General features: G+C 40.4%; 1 pseudogene; it reads right to left on the bottom strand.

The window, feature by feature from the left end:
- Positions 1–3,223: 3,223 nt before the first annotated feature.
- LOC111380593 lies at positions 3,224–6,845 on the bottom strand (annotated as a pseudogene).
- Positions 6,846–8,886: the final 2,041 nt, after the last annotated feature.

Genomic DNA, 8,886 nt, shown 5'->3' with positions numbered 1-8,886 from the left:
TTGAAAGTTAGGAGAAAGAAAAAGATCGTTGAATACCATATAATTCCAGAAGTCCAGGTATAGATATTCATATAATGCATTGACTTGAAAGATAGGAGAAAGAAAAAGATCGTGGATTAGGCTTATTGTACTTAGTGGAAGCCGTGATGAGGCTTCAAGAAGAAGAGGCGATAACATATGGAGAGACGAGCCTGTTATACTTAGTGGAAGCCGTGATGAGGCCTCAAGAAGAATAGGAGATGCCATGTGGAAAGACGAGCCTATTATACTTAGTAGAAGCTATGATGAGGCCTAAAAAAGAATAGGCGATGCCATGTGGAGAGGTGAGCCTGAGGCGATGCCATGTAGAGAGGCGAGCCCGTTATACATAGTGGAAGTCGTGATGAGGCTTCAAGAAGAAGAAGAAGCCGCTCTGAATGTTAACAGCTTATGCTAAGGTGATGTAGAGGCGATGCTTTGTATGTTAGCAGCTTGTGCTAAGTTGATGCAAAGACGGCCGTTGATAAGATTGAATTGAACTTGGCGAAGGCCCTTCGTATAAGGAAGAGCCTATCGAGAAGAGATGACCGTTGATAAGGCCGAAATGAACTTGGCCGAGGCCCTTTGTATAAGGAAGAGCCTATCGGGAAGAGGTGGCGGTTAATAAGGTCGAAATAAACTTGGTAGAGGCCCTTTGTATTAGGAAGAGCCTATCAAGAAGAGGCGGTTGTTGATAAGGTCGAAATGAACTTGGTCGAGGCCTCTTGCAGTAGGAAGAGGCCATCTGGAAAGAGGTGGCCATTGATAAGGCCGAAATGAACTTGGCTGAGGCCTTTGTATAAGTAAGAGCCTATCGAAAAGAGGCGGCTGTTGATAAGGCCGAATTGAATTTAACCGATGCCTTTGTATAGCGGAGGCCTTTTGTATAAGGAAGAGCCTATCAGGAAGAGGCGGCCCTTGATAAGGTCGAAATGAACTTGGCCGATGCCCTTTGTATAAGGAAGAGCCTATTGGGAAGAAGCGGCCGTTGATAAGGCAGAAATGAACTTGGCCGAGGCCTCTTGTAGAAGGAAGAGGTCGTTTGAGAAGAGGTGGCTGTTGATAAGGCCGAATCGAACTTAGCCAAGGCCCTTGTATAAGGAAAAGTCTATTGAAAAGAGGTGGCCATTGATAAGGCTGAAATGAACTTGGCCGAGACCCTTTGTCTAAGGAAGAGCTTATCGGAAAGAGGCGATCATTGATAAGGCCGAAATGAACTTGATCGAGGCCTCTTGTAGAAGGAAGAGGCCATCTGAAAAGAGGCGATTGTTGATAAGGCAGAATTGAACTTAGCCAAGGCCCTAGTATAAGAAAGAGCCTATCGGAAAGAAGCGATCGTTGACAAGGTCGAATTGAACTTGGTCGAGGCCCTTGTATAAGGAAGAGGCCATCCTGGAAGAAGAGGTCGTTGATAAGGCCGAAATGAACTAGGCTGAGGCCTTTCGTATGAGGAAGAGCCTATCGAAAAGAGGAAACCGTCGCAAGGCCGAATTGAACTTGGCCGAGACCCTTTGTATAAGGAAGAGCCTATCAGAAAGAGGCAGCCATTGATAAGGTCGAATTGAACTTGGCCAACACCTCTTGTAGAAGGAAGAGGCAGTCATTGAGAAGGCCGAAATAAACTTAGCTGAGGCCTCTTGTAGAAGGAAGAGGCCATCCGAAAAGAGGCGACCGTTGATAAGGCCGAATTGAACTTGGCTGAGGCCCTCTTGTAGAAGGAAGAGGCCATGATATATAGTCAAGAGCGTGGTGGAGGCACTGATGTATTCATAACATCTTCAAAGGCCACCTATTTTTGGGGGTCTTCATTTCATGAAGGATGCTTTGACTCATAGAAACTAAAAATTATCTTCAAGTCCCTCAATTTCACGATCGGTTCACATTTCTGTTCGCTTTTAGTCATCCTCTTTTTTGCATTGTTTCCCTTCTATTTGGGGACTTTTACTTATCACATGCAAGAGGCACTTATGCATAGGACAGGAAGAGGCGTTGCATGGCAGAAGCACTGTTGAATAGGCTAATATGAAGCCTCTACACTTAACGAAAGCATGCTTGTGGAGTTGGAGTATTTTTACAAGGATGAAGCTTCTGAAAATGGATGAAACATTTTGTATAGAGGTGAAGTTTCATGTTTCAGGGATGAGGCCTCTTAATTCTTCAAACTTGTCCCCTTCTTCGGGGGTTCTCCTTCGTAGCCTCTTCTTCAGAGACCATTCATTTTTTTAGGGGTTATTTGATTAATGACTCCACTTCAAGGGACATGAGCTCTTCCACTTATAGCGTTCTTTTTTGTAAGCCCCACCCTTTACAAGGGTCATGCGAAATTGTTGCGACTTTTGTCCTTAGGACTTTTTCTTCAAGGACCTCTCTTGATCTCCTTGGAGATCTATCTTTATTACCAGCACTTATTGTGGAGGGATGTCCATTTTATTGAAAGAGGGGGTCTTTTGAGTGAATTCCAACCTTGGAATACTGATTTTTTCAAGGGATTTGAACATCCAAAATGTTGAGTTGAACTTTAAATCTTCTATCTTTTAGGGCTTCCATTTGCCCTTTATTCAAGAATAAAACCTTTTTCAAAAAGGAAGTTCAGGCACTCTTTGTATCCTTTTTCCACGAGATGTTCATGGTTAGTGCCGATTCCCACTGATGGCACTAATCTTTTGACCTCGAAAAATGTACCTTCAACATGGTCAACAAATCCAAAGACTTCTTACGTTCAAGCAAGCCTTACTTCTGGGAGAAATATATTGAGCATGTGAGGGCTTTTAACGTGATCCTCCAATATAGAATAAAGGGGATCGGTATTGGGAGTCAAATAAAGGATGTAGAGAGCAAAGTTATAGTATCAAAGTCTAAACTTACATTACCTCTGGAATGATACAAAGCATGAGCTTTTCTAGTAGAAGAGGGTGAGTAAGAGCCGTTGGATGAAGAGACACGTGGCCTCATCTTGGCAACTAGGGCCTCTTGTCATAGGCATCAATCAGTCAGACTTAGGTTCAAGTGCATTTAATGTTAGGACCATTTGTAGTCCTGACATATAACACTAGACTTGACTTGTTGAATGAGTTGAGCCGTCTATGCAGTGAATTGTCACATCACCCACTTGTTACAAGAACTTGTATGAAGATCTTTTCTAAGATGTCTCTACCTTCCTCGCTTTATTCATGGGGGTTCGACTCTCCATTGGGGTTCACCCAATAGGGGTCGGCCATGGGGGTTTGGCCATGTTGGCTCAGCTGTAGGGGCTCAGCCAAATTGCCGTGTGTAGAATGATGTGGAGTGTGGGTCTAAGTTTTCTTGCCGTGCAGTTGCCATTTGGCAATGCTTAGAGCCTCATTTGAAGAGGCATAACAGTAATCGCATATCAGAAAAACCATAACGATCAAAAGGCTTTCAGCTAGTTTTACACCTCTAGGCTGTTCTTCAAGACGTTTCGCACGCTGTTAGGAATGAGAAATATCCATTAACAAGAAGAAGTTGGCCATTCCTATCAGAAAATGGGAAATTTTCTTGTACATTCACTTGAAATTAAAAAGTCAAGCATATACAACAATGCAAAGCTATTGGTTATTCAAAATTGTAGCAACTTTTTTTAAGACCAGCTTTAACACCTCTTTGTACATATTTAGTCTTTTAATGTTCAAAGATGAATCCTAGTTTTATTTGCTATGTGGTTACGTGAAAACAGGGCACCCTTCAACCACAATCCCTAGAGCTGTTGGGCAAGGTGCCAAAGGATAATGGTCTAGCTCTGATCCCCACCATTTCAATTTTTTGCCCTCATTTTGCATAGCAAAAAATAGTAGAACTCCCATGAGTGCTATTCCAGCATCCAATGCAGTAGACAGAACATAGTTGTACTTCTACTACCGTGTTTTCCTATATTTGAACGCAAAATAGTTGAAGATCTTTCCTGTAATGATCCAACTAGCAATATTGGTGGGAGTAGTCGGTGGCATTCCTGTAAAGCCGTAAGATATAACTGTTATGTTGATTAAAGGAATCCATTTCTTATCTAGGAAGATTTTGCTCAGTATCCAAGCGGTTACAGGCAAGAATGCTCCGATGAGGAAAAGCCAGACCATGTTCTTGTACATTCCCCCGGGTCCAAACAACCGCTCAAGTCCGATTAGACCCCAAATGACAGAAGCATCAAAGGTGACTCGGAATTTGGGACATGTCCATTGGCTCTCAGGATGTAATGACTCAACATCACAAATGTTCTCAATGCTTCCCAACATCCACCATGCAACTGCGAGGTTGACTGTCCCTGAAACTAGTGTTCCCACTAACTAGAAATTGGGAAAAAAAAATTAAAATTAAAAAAAATAAAAAAAAATAAAATACCATGGATACTTATGATAGTCGTGATTCGGAGTAATGACAATGCTTGTGGTACAAACCTGAGCTATGAACATGCATCGTGGTGGAATTTTCATGTAATGCCTGAGTTTAAGGTCGGCTAAGAATGAAAGAGCATGAATTGTACTGATGCGTCCATTTATCTTGAAAAGAAGGTTTGCTATGGGTTTCCCAGGAACGATATACCGATAATGAACTAAGCAATTATGTCATATCCAGGTTGCTGCACAACAGTCATAACCAGATAACTGAATTAGAAATTGCTAAATAGCCCTGATGCAGTATTCATTAATTAAAGAGATCGAAATGACTAGAAATGGATAGTGGGACATTACCTGGTTGGTAGTTGCTTGAATAACTCCGATTGGGAGGATAACAATCCAAGCCAAACCAAATGCAAAGAGCATACCCCACCAGGGTAGCTGCACGTCTTCTTTCCATACAAAAGACATCATGAGGGATAGTGCGATGCTTCCGATTAATAAAACAAGGAACCAATACTGAAGAACTTTCTTGTAACGTTTCATCAGTTTTGCATGGACGTCGAGGCTCACATTCTTCACAGCGGATTTACTTTGCTTCCAAATATCACTAGCCAAAAGAGAGAAGAAATCATCATTATTTCAATTAAGGGAGCCATCAAAATACATTCTACATAGCACGGATAATGCGTAAGGAGCCAACCTGCCATGGAACAATGCCACGTGTGTGGGGGTAGCTGTAAATCTGGCAAACCTCGACCCAATCGAGAGGGCAAACAGGTGGCTGAGGTAAAGCTTGCTATATTTCTCATAAGCTAGGATATTAAGCCGAAATCCCAGCCCAATCGAAGGTAAAGGCACCAACACCAAGTCCATGGTATCCCGAACCGATTTGCTGAGCAGTGATACTATGAGGCCACGCCCAACATACCCAAGAGAAGAATGTCAATATCGGAAACAAATATCCCGGAAACAAGTAATGGGCAAAGCTAGTAGCCATAAAAATAAGGAAAAACTGCATCCTGGTAAGGCCATTTGCTTTATGTTCCTTTTTATGAAGTGCCCTACAATAAAAACCATTACCTTAATTTCTGTAACTATAAACATAGAACTTACAACAAAAGACGCTACAATTTTCATTCTTCGACAAAGTTGTACCCAACCCTAGAACCAGCTATGGACGAACAGAACAACAAAAACAAGTTCAAGTAGCCGACTCCAAATTTTTTTAGAAGGAACAAAAGTTTATTATCATTGAGCTCTGTTGGAGGTCACCATCCAAAATGGATTATCGGATCAGTAATCTTATCTTTATGGATGTCTTTTTAATGAATATTATGGCAAGAGAATTTCGAACAAAAACCATCAAATAATGAAGGAACTTTGTGTCTGCCACTCATTTACTTTCTTTCTCTTTATGAATTCTATACTTCACAATTAATTGTCTCATCCCTTATCAAGTCAATGTATGCAGTATATTTATTCTTATTAATTGGTTCACACGCAATGCATAAAACATTTTCACAAGATTCACTTGCTCCCCCACATAAAGCTATATACTTTTTTGCACTTTTAAAATAATGTTTTATTCTTATCAGATGTAAAGATTCTTAACGTTAAGACATCCAATGCATACAAGACACACACCATTTTCAAACCAAAATTTTTGAACCTGCAATCGAAGCTTACGGCCACTAGAAAAAGGATTATGTCGTACAAATATTAAACATTTAAAGTACATAGTACTTGAAAGATATAACAAAGAAAAAATCTTAAATTCTTTTTCTATTTGAATAACATCTTTTGATAAACAATACATCCCAAACATACGATAAGTCTTTAATGATTCTGATTTTTCTAATTATTGTTTCAAATAATGTTCGATGATGATTAATTCCAATGATTCTAGCCTACAGCAGAACCACTGAAAAACAATGGAAATTGATGGAGAAAAAGACAACATTAAAAATTCCTATGTAAGAAAGACATACCTAAATAAAGAGACTTGAGCAAGATTAGAAGGCCGCCACATGTGTACAGGATCAACCAAATATTTTCTCAACATCCCCGCCCATCCATATCCCAATATCTGCAGATCAAGAAAAATATTCAAAATTTCTGTGGCTATTTGTGTGGAGAGAAGGGGGAGGGGGTTAGTAAATGTACCTGGGTAGTCAAAACAATTAGGAGAGCACAAAGAAAATTCAAGCTCTGCTTGTAATAAGCCTTCATGACAGTAATAGCGCCGATAGAGTAAGCATCGTCGTCGCCAATGGACACCCTGCAATTCGCCATCACAGTGATAATTACATGCTTTTTAACATTGAAAGGCCTAGGGTTGAGGCTGAAGCTCCACCGTCCAAACACCGTGAACTGCTTCGTAGGCAGTGTAGCCGCTAGGAACTTGCCCACTGGTAGGGCCGCTATTTGCATCAAAATGGCGGAGATAGTCAAAGGCTGTTAGAATTAATCAACCAACTATGACTGCTCAACCTTTATAACAACCTTCTCAGTATAATAGTGTATTTCCTTAATTTTAGGAGTGGAAGAATAATTCTGTAGTGGAAGAATAATTCTATTGGACACATGGCATCATTGTATAGGTGGGAGTAGAATATTCTTCTTTGTATGTATTATCCCTTGGCTGTAATCGTGTATATAGGGAGTGCAGAGGAAGAGATTTTTTGAGTTGAAAATTTTCATTGAAATCACTTCAATTTCTTTCTTGGTATCAGAGCCAAAAAATGGCTAACACCGATTCCAGAGTTCAAGCTCCTTCAACCGATTTGAGTTTTGCACCACCCAAAGAAGCTGCTGTGTATCAAGCATCACCGTTTGGGATGAATCTTACCCAAACTCCATCAATAAAACTTGACAAAAACAACTTTCTGTTGTGGCAAAATATGATAATTTTTTGAGTTGAAAATTTTCATTGAAATCACTTCAATTTCTTTCTTGGTATCAGAGCCAAAAAATGGCTAACACCGATTCCATAGTTCAAGCTCCTTCAACCGATTTGAGTTTTGCACCACCCAAAGAAGCTGCTGTGTATCAAGCATCACCGTTTGGGATGAATCTTACCCAAACTCCATCAATAAAACTTGACAAAAACAACTTTCTGTTGTGGCAAAATATGATTATGCCAATAGTCAAAGGTCATAATCTTGAAGGCTACTTGCTGGGAACAAAACTATGTCCACCGGAGTTCCTTAGAACTTAGACTACTACTGAAGGAAAAGAAACCATAAAAGTGACCTAGAATCCAGATTACAGCAGGTGGATATCAACTGATCAGCTGCTGTTGGGATGGTTGTATTCATCCATGACCCTTGAATTGTAATGAGGGTTATGGGATGCTCTAGCTCAAACAAGCTGTGGAATGCAGTCAAAGAAAGCTTTGGAATATTGAATAAATCAAGGGTTACATTTCTCACTAGGGAGTTGCAGAGAACTAGAAAAGGCTCTATGACTATGGATCAGTACCTTACCATTGTGAAGCAGTTGGCTGACAATCTACAAATAGCTAGAAAAACTGTGGATCATAGTGATCTTGTAACCCAAGTTCTTGCAGGACTAGATGAAGAATACACACCAGTTATGGTGCAGATTAATAGCAGGGATAATATTTCATGGTATGAGCTCTCATAAGTTCTTATGACATTTGAAAGCAGGCTTGAACATCTTAATCAAGTTAAGAATGGCTTATTATCCTTGAATATCAGTCAATCAAGTGTGCAATTAGCTCAAAGGTCTGGATCAGGTGGTGGAAGAACCTTCAGAATGGCTAATAGTGGAAGGTCCATAAACTTCAGAGGAAGAACAAGAGGCAGAGGAAGAGTAGGCAGGACAAGTAAAAATCGAGGACCCTGTCAAATTTGTGGATTGAATAATCATTTAGCTAGCTAGTGCTTCAATAGATATGACGAAAGATTTATGGGAAGTAGACCTAGCAACTAGACTCATCAGAACAACAACCCAACTGCCACTGCCTATGTAGCCTCACCGAGCACAGTTGAGGATCCAACCTGGTCTGCAGATTCTGGAGCAAGTAGTCATGTAACAGCTGACAAAGGTAACCTGGCCATTGCAAAGAAGTATGGAGGTAAGGAGAAATTGATTGTTGGCAATGGAAATTCACTGCACATTGCTCCTATTGGTAAAAGGAATGTTTCCACATTGAGTAATATGTCTCTTACCTTGAACCAATTGTTGCATGTGCCTGCCATTAAGAAAAATTTAATTAGTGTCTCTCAATTGACAAATGACAATAGCGTATTCATGGAATTTTATCCTAACTATTGTGTTGTTAAGGACTTGGAAACGAAGAGGATCTTGCTACAGGAGACGCTTAGAGATGGATTGTATCAGCTGAAGTTGACAAGCTCCAAGTCTGAACTCGTAGCCCAAGAGTCAAGCCACCAAAATAATTCCTGTTTCACAAATTTCTCAGTAAGTTCAAGTTGTCATGAGTCAAACAAAAGTGTCAAGTTACCAGAGTCAGAGGTAGATGTCTGGCATA

The sequence above is a fragment of the Olea europaea genome, unplaced genomic scaffold, assembly GCF_002742605.1.
Source record: "Olea europaea var. sylvestris unplaced genomic scaffold, O_europaea_v1 scaffold2174, whole genome shotgun sequence".
In the NCBI taxonomy this organism is placed as follows: domain Eukaryota; kingdom Viridiplantae; phylum Streptophyta; class Magnoliopsida; order Lamiales; family Oleaceae; genus Olea; species Olea europaea.
This window is presented reverse-complemented; position numbering and strand designations above follow the sequence as displayed.